We start from the raw sequence: 14,049 nt of genomic DNA, 5'->3' as shown, positions 1-14,049 counted from the left end.
CACTAACCAATAGAATAAATAAAGGGGAGAGTGATCCAACATGGGAAGTGAGATACTCAGCAGACTCATAGAATGGCGGATGTCCTAAATAGCACTCTGGCCTCAGAATCAGCCCTAAAGGCACTCGGATCTGGCTGAAAAGCCCATGAGAGTATTTCAGGCATGGAAAGCCAAGACACTCTGGGAAAAAGATCTCTGTGAGTGAGATCCCAGTGGAAAGAACAGGTCTTCAAAGAGGGAGGTGCCTTTCTCTGAAGGGAGGAGAGAACCTCCACTTTGACTATGACCGTGTCTAAACAAGATAAGAGTCGGAGAACTCAAGGGGCTTCCATAGCCTTGGAAACTCATGACTGGTGCATAGGGAGATTACTGATGCCATAAACAGGAGTGTCAATTTGTAAAGTCAACAACAGGAGTCACTGTGCACTTACTCCTCATGTAGGATCTCTGTCCTTAATGTGCTGTACACTGAGGCTTAATGCTATAACGAGTACTCAAACAGTATATTTCACTTTGTGTTTCTATGGGGGTGCAAACGATTGAAATCTTTACTTAATGCATACTAAACTGATCCTCTGTAAAAAAAAAAAAAAAAGAAATTATCAATTCCCAACTTGACTCTCACTGGGATTAAACATGACATTAGGTCTGATCTGATTTCATCATCATTTAAAAAAAATCATCTATTATTTTTCACTTTATGTTTCTGTGTGGGAGCAAACTGTTGAAATCCTTACTTAAGGTATACTAAGCTGATCTTCTGTATATTAAGATAATCGAAAATGAATCTTGATGTGAATGGAAGGGGAGAGGGAGTGGGAAAGGGGAGGGTTGTGGGTGGGAGGGACGGTATGGGGGGGGGAAGCCATTGTAACCCATGAGTCGTACTTTGGAAATTTATATTCATTAAATAAAAGATGATAAAAAAAAAATAGAGGGATGGCATGACTGCCATTCAGCTGAAAATCAAAAGTTAAAAAAAAAAAAAGAAAACTATGCTATGGATCTCAAAACCTTTTTGCACTAAAATAAACTTTTTTCATAAAAAAAAAATCTATGTGAGCTTCTTATGTTGATAAAGTTCTTAAACAGGAAAAAAGTGATGAAATTTGTCATGAAGATGACTCACAAGGAAGGTGTTCTTGAATATACGTGTATTAAGGTAAGACAATGTATGTTCAAAAACTGTGAAAATGGTGGTGCGCGTTTAGCCTAGTGTTTGAGATGCTGATTAAAACAGGCATGCTCCATAGCAGAGTGCCTGGGTTCGATTCCTGGCTCCTGACTCCAGCTTCCTGCTAATGCAGACCCTGAGAAGCAGCAAAGATGGAGATGTGATTGGGTTTCTGCCACCCACACTGGAAATCTGGATTGAGGTCCTGGCTCCCAGCTTTGGCCTGGTCTGGCCCTGGCTTTTGCAGGCATTTGAGGGTGTGAACCAGTAGATGGGAACTCTGTCTGTCTCTCCGCTTCTCAAATAAATCAACAAAAACAAAAACAAAAACCCCTGAAAATGTACTTTACAAACAAAATTTTCCGTAAAGCTTAAAATAGCCAGCTTGTACAATTTAAACATTTTTGGGGGATCTGGTCCATATTTTATTTCACTTAAGTTATGGGTCAAATGGATTAAGGAAATTCATGTTTGCTGAGAACATGGAACAGTGGTAAGGGTCTGTAGACTTCATAACAGTTTTGAAAAAAAATGAGTGTCTAAAGTGAAAAGATTACTACAAGTAGAATATTGGTTGTAATCTGTTCAGAAGATGTGTAAGGCTCACGTTTATAAAATCTGAAGTAAAAATAACTACAAATCATGCTTTAATCTGTGGGGCATTCCCAGCTGCATGAAGTTTGTCCTTGTTAGAGAAATTACCTTCCTTTCTCCCCCCTCAGGCATGCATGTCCAACAGTTCCTGTCTCCACGTACGCCTTAGGCAACAAGTTCAGAGCTCAATTACCTGCTCTCTGCAGTCTCCTACGTTGCAGCAAGCTAGCGAAATAGCATTTTTGTCCGAAGTCTTGACCCCTGCTCATCTTTTCCCTTCACAGCCCTGCAAGCTATTTGGCATATGAAGGTCTTGACCTAAGAAAACCATCTTGGATAACCGCGGCAAGGAAAAGGAAAAACGCAACACCTAGGAGATTTCAGTAAACAGCAGAATCATGCCAACCTAATCTGTGTTAAAATGCCTGGAATGTGGGAGCTGCTGCTGATGCCTGTTGTCTGTGTGTCTCACTGAATCCTTTCTTTTCTCAGAGCAGCAAAGCAAAGCCTGGGAACCAAGCCAAATGCCTGCCACTTACCTTAAATTGATCAGCCACTTTGAGATTAAAACCCCTGAAAGCTGCCACACCGTGAAAACAAGGCCTCCTTCACATTAAAGGCAAATTGCGACTTTGGGTTTGCTGTGATCTTTTTTCCATTTTATCCAGTTTTTCACAGTGCATACTTTTTTTCCCCCCTTTCCATTTATGCTCCAATGTAGAAGCCAATAGTTACAGCATCTTGGCCAAGCATTCATTAAGGTTTATAAGAACAAAATTTATGGTTATTTAGGAGTTGGCACAGAAGCCGACTGTTGCTGGAAAAAGAAAAAGAAATACAGGTGGGAAATATAAGCCTCCACAAAGGCCTGCACTATATAGGAGTTTGCTGGGCTCTCACTCAGCGGTGATCTGGAAGGAAAATTAAACAGTGTTTGAAACCAGCTACTCCTTTATTCTGGACCCTTCTCATTTTATGGCTCTGCGGATTCTTGAAACAAGTACACTGGTGATTCCAAGAGATGTTTCTGTCTTGTGTTCTTGTGTAAATGCTACCATTTACAGGAGCTGGCAGTAGTAGGGATAAACAGATGTGTGGTAATCTAGGTGATAATCTGTCAGCTTGGCTAATGCATTTGGGGACTTTACCCATGTCTACGTATGTGCGTCTCTAAGTACCTATGCAATTATCTATCTATCCACCTACCTACCTATCATCTATCTAGACAGACAGATATTGCAGATCAGAAGAAGCACTCTTCCAGGAAGAGAAGAGACATATCTCCTCCTCAGCAGTCCTTACATAATGGCCAGGCCTGTGTTCCCAAAAATTTAGGGTGTGGACAAAACACACCCTTAATCTTTGAATTCAGGCAGTACTGTGGAATTCTGGTGCAGCCTCAAAGCCTATATTCTCCCTCAGGAAATACTGTTCATGGTTCTTCTTCTACTTCTTGTTAAAATAAATGCTCTCTGATTCCCTTCACGAGGGTAGGAAAATACGAAAATTCCCTTGCCCTGTCTTTTGAAATACTTGTGAAGCAAGATTTTTATTTGTTAAAGTTGGATTTATTTATTTATTTGACAGACAAGAGCAAGAGAGAGAGAGAGACAGAGCCACAGAGAGATCTTCATTAGCTGGTTCACCCCTCAAATGCCGGCAATGGGCAGGGCTGAGCCAGGCTGAAGTCAGGAGCCAGGAACTCTATCCAGGTTTCCCTGAGTGGCAGGGACCCAAGTACTTGGGCCATCATCTGCTTCCTACCTGCGCGCACATTAGCAAGGAGCTGGGTCAGGAGTGAAGCAGGGACTCGGCACAGGCACCATGATAGGGGATGTGTGCATCCCACGCAGCATCTTAAACCACTGAACCAATGCTTCCCCAAGATTTTTAAGAATGGATTTTCATTTCTATTCTTTGGTGTCTGAGAAACAACCAGGAGTACTTGCTCTTATTAGGAAAAATGTATACTTTCAGGTATTCAGGACATAAACTGTTCCTAAAATAATGTATTGTTTTGGCAGCACCAGTAACTCACTCTATGACTTGGGGCAAGGGAATTTAAATATCCAGTCATTTCCCATTATCAAATAGAAATTTTGATACATACCAATCATGATCATATATACTCTACCAGATGGTATTTGCTTTTATTTTCATGACATTGCTGGAGCTAGCATTTTTGTCCCTCTTCCTCCTCCTTGAAATTAGGCTTATCTCTTTTACTGACTTTATTTTGGAACTCTTTCACCTACTTCTTTGTATTCCTTCTTATCAGTATGACCCCAACATAGATACACATATAGTGCTATGTTCACTTACATTTGTTCACGTGTCGCTCTGCTAGGGATCCATTTAATTTTGCTTGAATATAAGCACTTTCTTCTAACATACACTTAAAACTTCTCAAGGGTATGACTTTCTTGGTATCTCTCTACCATACTTACTGCTGTCCTCTGTTCTGACAAGAAGCTCATTAAATTTTGAAAACTGCTTATGAGCAGAATCCTGTGCATCATTTCGTAGAGTGCCAAGTATCTCTACAGATGCATGAACATGCAATGTGATCATCATTTGCACATAATACTAATTATTTCTGAGCATGGGCAAGCCTATTTAGTAGCCATAAGAAGTCATTTCTCTTGTTTTATAGTGTATCAGAAAGAACCATGATACAGCCATGATGGAAGGAAACACAGAAAGCCAGAGTTCAGTCTGTTGCTGATCTCTGTCTCTTTTTCTTTTTTTAAAAAACTATTTATTTATTTATTTGAGAGAGAGAGAGAGATCATCCCCATTTGTTGGTTCACCCCCACCCCAAACTGCCTACCAGAGTTGACACTAGGCGGGGCTGAACCCTAGAGCAGGGAACCCAATCCAGTCTCCCACAGCAGGTGTCAGGAACCCAGTTCACCCAGCTGTTGCCACTTCCTTCCAGCGTCTGCACTAGCAGGAAGCTGGAGTTAAGGAAAGGAGCTGGGCATCAAGCCTCGGTACTGTGATGTGGGACATAGGTGTCTTAACTGCTAAGCTACACATCTGCATTTCTGCCTCTTCAATTGCCATACAGCTTTGTCATTTAAATTTTCCATCATGGGTAATATATTTTCATGTCAACTATCAATTTTATCATATCTTCCACATCTTCATGTTTCATATTAACTCTGAATCTTCTATATTTTGTTAGTTATCATGTATTTATGGTATATGTTTAATGTTAGGCTAAAGGTAATTGGAAAATTCCTATATATCAAGAAGTTGTTGGGAAGACAACACAAAGCAAGTAAACAGCTGCCTGCAGTTATTTGCTTTGTATCATGTAACAGTCTGAGGGCAATTCAAAGGAATACATAACAGAGTTATATTTTATAACGAAACTGTCAATATGAGAATTCAGAGAGTGTTCCTACAGAGATGATGGAGGGAGGAAAGGCTCCCTGAGACAGGGGACTGACATACAGAAAGGCCCGGAGGTGGGGATGAACAGATACCACAGAAATACAAGGGACCAGAAGAAACTTCTATAAACAATTTAAGAACCTTGAAGAAATGGATAAAATCCTAGAAACATGCAACTTACTAAGACTGAATCATAAAGAAATAGAAAATCCAAATAGATCAATAATAGGAGATTGAATCATTGATAAAGAATTGCTCAACTATGAAAAGTCCAGTACTTGATGGCTTTATAGCTCATTCTACCATACATTCAAAGAAGAATGAATACCAATCCTTTTAAAGCCCTATCAAAATATTGATGTGGAGGAAATACTTCTAAACTCATGTGTAGGGCCAGTATCACCTTGATCCCAAAGCCAGACAAGGACACTACATGAAAAGAAAATGATAGGTCAATATTCCTGATGATCATGGTTGTAAAATCCTCAAAAAAATACTAGCTAACTGAATTTAGCAGCACATTAACAGAATCATACACAATAATCAAGTGGGATTTACCCCTGAGATTCAAGGATGGTTTAACATACACTAATCAAAATGTGATATAGCACAATAACAGAACCAAGGTGGAAAGTCAAATGATCTCAAAAAATAAAAAAGGCAAAGCATAAGACAAACATTCAACATCCTTTAATGAAAGAAACTCAAACATTTATATAGAGAAAGAATGCACCTCAACACAACAAAGAACATATATTACAGTACAAGCTAATAATACGTTCAATCATGAAAAACTGAAAGCTTTTTCTCTACAATCAGAAACAAGACAAGAATGCCAGTTCTTTTTTTTTTTTTTTTTTTTTTTTTTTTTTTTTTTTTTTTTTTTTTGACAGGCAGAGTGGATAGTGAGAGAGAGAGACAGAGAGAGAAAGGTCTTCCTTTGCCGTTGGTTCACCCTCCAATGGCCGCCGCTGCAGCCGGCGCACCGCGCTGATCCTGGCAGGAGCCAGGAGCCAGGTGCTTTTCCTGGTCTCCCATGGGGTGCAGGGCCCAAGCACCTGGGCCATCCTCCACTGCACTCCCTGGCCATAGCAGAGAGCTGGCCTGGAAGAGGGGCAACCGGGACAGAATCCGGCGCCCCAACCGGGACTAGAACCCGGTGTGCCGGCGCCGCAAGGTGGAGGATTAGCCTATTGAGCCACGGCGCCGGCTCAAGAATGCCAGTTCTTACCACCTCGCTTTTTCCTAGTCAAGCCCCTTATTTGACAGATAGGGAAACTGAGGCCCCAAAAGGTTTACCCCTTCTTTTTAATGTAGTACTGTTAAGTCCTAGCCAAGGCAATTAGGCAAGAGAAAGAAACGAAAGTCATCCTGAAAGGAAAGAAAGAAATGTAACTATCTATACTGATGTTATCATCATATATTTAGAAAACCCTAAAGATTTACCAAAAAATTTTTTAAAACCCTGTTATAATTAATTCCGTAGAGTTGCAGAATAGAAAAAAATATTTTTAAGCCATATGTCAGATAAGGGGTAAATATCCAAGGTTTATAAAGAACTTATATAACTCAATAGAAGAAGATATATAACACAATAAAAAGTGAGCAAAGAATGTGAGTAGATATTTTTCCAAATATGTGAAAATTTCCAACAGGTACAAGGAAAGGTGTTCATCATCACCAAACATCACTGAAATGCAAATCAGAATCACTGTGAGATACCATCTCACACCTGTCAGGGCAGCTGTTAACAAAAAGATAAGACATCGTAAGTTAGCAAGGATGTGGAGAAAAGGGATGTCTTGTATACTGTTGATGGGAATATTGGTGCAGCCATTATGGAAAACAGCATGGAGGTCCCTAGATAAATAAACAGTAGAGCTACTGTATGGTCCAGTAATCCCTCTTCTAGTTTTATACTCAAAGAAAATGAAATAGCTACCTTGTAAATATATCTGCACTTCCATGCCTGTTTATTTTTGTATTCCATATGGATTTAAGGATTGCTTTGTCTCTTTCTATGATGAATGACATTGAGATTTCCATAGTGATTACATTCAGTTTGTTGCATTAGGTAGTTTGGACATTTTAGCAATATTAATTCTTCTGGTTCATGAGCATGGTATATCTTCAATTTCTTTCAAAAATGTCTTGTAGTTTTCAGTGCACAGATTTTTCACTTCTTCAGGTAAATTTACTTCTAAGTATTTTTTAAGACTACCATAAATGGGATTGTTTTCTTATTTCTTACTTGTCTGCATCATTATTTGTATATAGAATTGCTACTGATTTTTGTTTGTTAATTTTATACTCTGCAATGTTATTGAAGACATTTGTTAGATTTAATAGTGTTCTTGCAGTTTTTGGGGTATTCTATGTATTAGATCTTGTCATCTGAAAATGGTGATAATTTTGCTTCTTCCTTTCATAGTTTGATAACTTTTATTCTTTTCCTTGTCTAATTGGTCTTGATAGTATTTCCAGTGCTATGTTGAATAAAAGTGGCAAGAGCAGATATCCTTGCCTTGTACTATATCTTAGTAGAAAAACTTTCAGTTTCTACCCATTTCAGTCTGTTAATATGATGTAACATGCTGGTTAATTCGCATAAGTTAAATCAGTCTTCTGTATTAGGGTAAATCTCAGTTGATCATAATGTATAATATTTTTATGTATTGTGGCATTTAATATATTAGTATTTTATTGACAATTTTCACAACAATATTCATTAGAGATATTGGCCTATAGTTTTCTCTGTTTTTTTTAAAAAAGATTTATTTATTTGAAAGGAGAGTGACAAAGAGAAAGAGAGGAAGAGCCTTCATCCACTGGTTTACTCCACAAAAGGCCCCAGTGGCTGGGACTGGTCTGGGCTGACACCAGGAGCTTGGAGCTCCATCTGGGTCTTCTACATGGGTAGCAGGTGTGCAAGTACTTGGGCTATCTTTTCCTACTTGCCCAGGTGCATTAGCAGGGAGCTGGATTAGAAGTAGAGCAACTGGGGCTCAAACTGGTGCTGTATAATGGATGCCAGTGTCACAGGTGGCAGCTTAGCTCCCTGTGCGTGACACCAGCCCCTACACTTCTTTCCTGGTGGTATCGTCTTCAGGCTTAGATATTAAGGTGATGTCAGCCTCATAAAATGCATTAGGAAGGAGTTCCTTCAGCTCCAGTTTTTTTTTTTTTTTGGGGGGGTGGGAGTTTAAATAATATTGGTATTAATTCTTCTTTGCAAGTTTGGTAGAATTCAGTTGTAAGGCTGTCTGGTTCTGGGCTTTCCTGTGTTGGGAAATTTTAAATTATTACCTCAGTTTTGTTGTTATTGGTCTGCTGAGGCTTGCTAGGTTGTGTTTTTATAGGAATCTATCCATCTCTTCCAGGTTATCAAGTTGTTGGCATATGATTCTTTATAATAGTTCCTTAGGATTATTTTTATTTCTGAGGAATCTATTATAATGATTTATCTTTCATTTATGATATTGTATATTTGGATAGTCTCTCTTTTTCCCCTTAGTCTTGCTTTAGGTTTATGAATTTTCTTTACAGAAAATCAATTCTTAGTCATGTTAAATTTTTTCTTATGGTTTTTCTATTCTCTATTTTTTTTATTTGACAGGTAGAGTTAGACAGTGAGAGAGAGAGAGACAGAGAGAAAGGTCTTCCTTCCGTTGGATCACCCTCCAAATGGCTGCTACAGGCGGAGCTGCGCCAATCTGAAGCCAGGAGCCAGGTGATTCCTCCTGGTCTCCCATGTGAGTGCAGGAGCCTAAACACTTGGGCCATCCTCTACTGACCTCCCAGGCCACAGCAGAGAGCTGGACTGGAAGAGGAGCAGCCAGGACTAGAACCCAGCGCCCATATGGGATGCCAGCACTGCAGTGGAGAATTAACCAAGTGAGCCACGGCACCAGCTCCTCTATTCTCTATTTGATTTGTTTCTATTCAGATTTTTTTAAACTTTATTTAGTAAATACAATTTTCCAAAGTACAGTTTATGGATTACAATTGGCTCCCCCCCCATAACTTCCCTCCCACCCGCACCCTTCCCATCTCCCGCTCCCTCTCCCATTCCATTCACATCAAGATTCATTTTCAATTATCTTTATATACAGAAGATCAATTTAGTATATATTAAGTAAGATTTCATCAGTTTGCACCCACACAGAAACACAAAGTGTAAAATACTGTTTGAGTACTAGTTATACCATTAATTCACATTGGACAACACATTAAGGACAGAGATCCCACATGAGGAGTAAGTACACAGTGACTCCTGTTGTTGACTTAACAATTTGACACTCTTGTTTATGGCGTCAGAAATCTCCCTAGACTCTAGTCATGAGTTGCCAAGGCTATGGAAGCCTCTTGAGTTCGCTGACTTCGATCTTATTTAGACAAGGTCATAGTCAAAGTGGAAGTTCTCTCCTCCCTTCAGAGAAAGGTACCTCCTTCTTTGATGGCCCTGTTCTTTCCACTGGGATCTCACTCACAGAGATCTTTCATTTAGGTCCTTTTTTTTTTTTTTTTTTCCTGCCAGAGTGTCTTAACTTTCCATGCCTAAAATACTCTCACGGGCTCTTCAGCCAGATCCGAATGCCTTAAGAGCTGATTCTGAGGCCAGAGTGCTGTTTAGGACATCTGCCATTCTATGAGTCTGCTGTGTATCCCACTTCCCATGTTGGATCGTTCTCTCCTTTTTGGATTCTATCAGTATTAGCAGACACTAGTCTTGTTTGTGTGATCCCTTTGACTCTTAGGCCTATCAGTGTGATCAATTGTGAACTGAAATTGATCACCTGGACTAGTGAGATGGCACCGGTACATGCAATCTTGATGGGAAGACTTTTTTATATCCTTCCTTATGTTAAGCTTGTTTTTTCTTGAATTCCTTGAGGCATAATGTTAGGTTACTTGTTTGGGATTTTCTTCATTTTGAATGTAGGCATTTATTGCTATAAAATTCCCTTTTACAGCTGCTTTTCCTGTAACTCATAGGTTTTGGTATATTGTGTCTCAATTATTATTGTCAGGATATTTTAAAAAATTCTCTTTAGGTTTCTTTTTCAACCCGTTGAATAATATCATGTTGTTTAATTTCTACATATTTGTAAATTTTCCAAAATTCTTCCTGTTATTGATTTCTGGATTCATATAATTTTGGTCAAAAGCAATAATTTATATAATTTTGGTCTTCTTAAATTTGTTAAGGTTCCTTTTGTGGCTTATGATATGGTTTGTCCCCAAGAATGGTTTATGTGCACTAGAGAAGAATGTGATTTTGCTGTTGGATGGAAAGTTCTATATATATATCTGTTAGGTACATTTTATCTAAAGTCCAATGTGTCCTTATTGATTTTCTGTCTGGATGATGTATCTATTTTTGAGAGTAGGCCATTAGTATCACCTATTATTATTATATTGCTCTCTCTCCCTTCATGTTCATTAATGTTTGCTTTGTATAAACAGGTGCTCTGATACTGGGTATCTATGTATTTACAGTTGTTATTGTCTTCCTGATGAACTGATCACTTTATTTTATTTATTTATTTATTTATTTATTTATTTTTGACAGGCAGAGTGGACGGTGAGAGAGACAGAGAGAGAAAGGTCTTCCTTTTCTGTTGGTTCACCCCCAAATGGCCGCTGCGGCCAGTGCACTGCGTCCGGCGCACCGCGCTGATCCAAAGCCAGGAGCCAGGTGCTTCCTCTGGTCTCCCATGTGGGTGCAGGGCCCAAGCACCTGGGCAATCCTCCACTGCACTCCCGGGCCACAGCAGAGAGCTGGCCTGGAAGAGGGGCAACCGGGACAGAATCCAGCACCCCGACCGGGACTAGAACCTGGTGTGCTGTCGCCGCAAGGCAGAGGATTAGCCTATTGAGCCCCAGCGCTGACCTCACTTTATTATTAAAATGTCTTCCATTGTTTCCTGTGATAGTTTTTGACTTGAAGTCTATTTTACCTGATAGAAGTATATTTCTGTTCATTTTGGTTATAATTAACATGGAATATCTTCTTTTATTGGTTCCTTTTCAGCCTATGTTTGTCCTTTTGGCTAACATAGACCTCTCATAAGCAGCATATAATTGGATCTTGGTTTTTTCCTCCATGTAGCAACTTTTGATTGGAGAATTTAATTCATTTATATATAAAGTAATAACTGATAGGAAAGGACTTATTAATGCCATTTTATTGATAGTTTTCTGGTTGTTAGGCAGTTCCTCTGTTCATGTCTTCTTCTCTTGCTGTTTATGATTTGTTGATTTTTCTGTGGTGCTAAGTTTTGATTCCTTTTTCTTTATCACTTGTGTATCTGCCACAGTTTTTCTTTGTGGTTAACATAAAGCTCCCATAAAATATCTTGTAGTTATCATAGACTATTTTACACTGATAATAACTTAACATTGGTAGCATAGAACAATTCTACACATTTACCATCTCCGCCACAATTTATATTTTTGTTCTCACAAATTATTTTTTTTAAAAATTTATTTGAGGTATACAAATGTCATGTATTTCCTATAGACAGATTCAGGAACTTAGTGACACTTCCTGTCCTCCCCTCCCTCCTGCCCATGCTCCCACCCTTCTTCCTCCTTCTCCTTTTCCCATTCTTAATTTTTGTTGTCACATTATACATCTTTTATGTTATGTTTATCTTACCAACTTATTGTAGCTATTGTTATTTTTGACTGGTTTTTCTTTAACTAGAAATAAGTATGATTAATGGAGCACCATAATTGAATATTCTTAAGTTTACTATACATATATATTTACCTTTATCATTAAATTTTATATTTTAATATATTTTCACATTGCTAATTAGTATAATTTCATTTCTTTTTAATGACTTCTCTTAAGTGTTTTTTTGTTTATTTATTTATTTACTTGACAGGTAGAGTTATAGACAGTGAGAGAGAGAGACAGAGAAAGGTCTTCCTTCCATTGGTTCACTCCCCAAATGGCTGCTATGGCCGGCGTTGCACCACTCTGAAGCCAGGAGCCAGGTGCTTCTCCTGGTCTCCCATGCGGGTGCAGGACCCAAGCACTTGGGCCATCCTCCACTGACCTCCCGGGCCACAGCAGAGAGCTGGCCTGGAAGAGGGGCAGCCGGGAGTAGAACCTGGCCGCAGGTGGAGGATTAACCAAGTGAGCCATGGCGCTGGCCCCTCTCTTGTGTTTTTTGAAAGGCAGTTCTAGTAGTGACAAATTTCCTTGATTTTGCTTGTCAGGGAAAGATTTTATTTTTCTTTCATTTCTGATGGACACCCTTACTGGGTATAGTATTTTTGGCTAACATTTTTCCCCCTTTCAACACTCTGAGTCTGCCATTCTATTCTCTCTTCACCAGCCAGGTTTCTCTGAAAAATCTACTGAGAGTTAAAGTGGATTCCCTTACAGGTGATTTGACACTTTTCTCTTTGTGTTTAAAAAAATTTTCTGTCTTTGACTTTAAACATTTAATTATAATATGACAGGATATCTTTTGGTTGAATTTATTTGGAGACATTGATCTTCATGGGTGTGGCTGTTCATATCTCTTCCAGAATTTGGGATGCTGTTAGTAATTTTTTATTTAATATTTTCTGTCCAGTTCTTTGTCTCTTCTCCTTATAAATTTCCACAATATAAAAATGTGTTCATTTAATTGTGTCCCACCAATCTCTGTCTTCATTCTTTCTCCCCCAAGTAGATAATTTCATAAAACCTAGCTTCAAATTCAGAGATTCTTTCTTCTGCTTGTTGTAGTGTGATGTTGAAGCTCTCTATTGTGTGTGTGTGTGTGTGTGTGTGTGTGTTTAATTTATTTGACAGGTAGAGTTTACAGACAGTGAGAGAAAGAGACAGACAGAAAGGTCTTCCTTCCATTGGTTCACTCCCCAAATGGCCACAACGGCTGGAGCTATGCCGATCTGAAGCCAGGAGCCAGGTGCTTCCTCCTGGTCTCCCATGCGGGTGCAGGGGCCCAAGGACCTGGACCATCCTCCACTGCCTTCCCAGGCCACAGCAGAGAGCTGGACTGGAAGAGGAGCAACCGGGACTAGAACCTGGTGCCCATATGGGATGCCGGCGCTGCAGGAAGAGGATTAACCTAGTGAGCCACGGTGCTGGCCCCTCTATTGTGTTTTTTAAAAATTTTCAGTCATTGAATTCTTCAGTTTGAAGATTTCTGCTTGTTTTTCTTTTAAATGATGTCTTTTAAATTTAGCATTTAGATTATGAGATGTTCCCCTGATTTCATTGAGTTGTTTATCTGTATTCTTTTATATCACATTGAATTTCAATGAGATCATTATTTTGAATTCCTTTTTAGGCATTTATAAATTTCCTTGTGTTTGGGGTCAGTTACTGTAGAATCATTATGTCCCTTTGGTGGTGTCATGTTTCCTTGCTTTTTCAAGTTTCTTGTGTCTCTGTACTGATATACAACTGGTGAAACAATTACTTCTTTCAAACTTTATAGAGTGGCTTTTTTAAAAAACAGATTTATCTATTATTTATTTGAAAATCAGAATTACATAGAAGGAGAGGCAGAGAGATAGAGAGGTCTTCCATTTGCTGGTTCACTCCCCAGTTAGGTCCAACAGCCAGAGCTGTGCCAATCTGAAGCCAGGAGCCAGGAGCTTCTTCCGGGTCTCCCATTCTGGTGCAGTGGCCCAAAGACTTGGCTCATCCTTCACTGCCCTCCCAGGCCTCAGCAGAGAGCTGGATCAGTAGTAGAGCAGCTGGGACTTGAACTGGCACCCATATGGGTTGCCGGCACTACAGGTGGCGGCTTTATCTGCTATGCCACAGCACCAGCCCCTAGAGTGGCTTTAATAGAGAAAGCCATCTGAAGAGGGGTCTTAGTGTGTTGGTAGGAAAGGGAGTGGTGGCTCTCCTT

The 14,049-nt window shown here is 39.4% G+C and overlaps 1 long non-coding RNA gene across 5 annotated transcripts in view; it reads left to right on the top strand.

Annotated features, from left to right (window-relative positions):
- The window catches only part of LOC103349473 (translation initiation factor IF-2), a 73,317-nt gene extending 70,914 nt beyond the window's left edge, over window positions 1-2,403 (top strand). For all 5 annotated transcript variants that reach the window (XR_011383218.1, XR_007922367.2, XR_011383217.1 and 2 more), the window contains one exon: window positions 2,053-2,403. This is a non-coding gene — a long non-coding RNA (translation initiation factor IF-2). The remainder of the gene's footprint in view (window positions 1-2,052) is intronic.
- Window positions 2,404-14,049: the final 11,646 nt, after the last annotated feature.

Source organism: Oryctolagus cuniculus, chromosome 16 (assembly GCF_964237555.1).
Source record: "Oryctolagus cuniculus chromosome 16, mOryCun1.1, whole genome shotgun sequence".
Taxonomy (NCBI): domain Eukaryota; kingdom Metazoa; phylum Chordata; class Mammalia; order Lagomorpha; family Leporidae; genus Oryctolagus; species Oryctolagus cuniculus.
The sequence above is the reverse complement of the archived record's forward strand: the minus strand, read 5'-3'. Positions and strand labels throughout refer to the sequence as shown.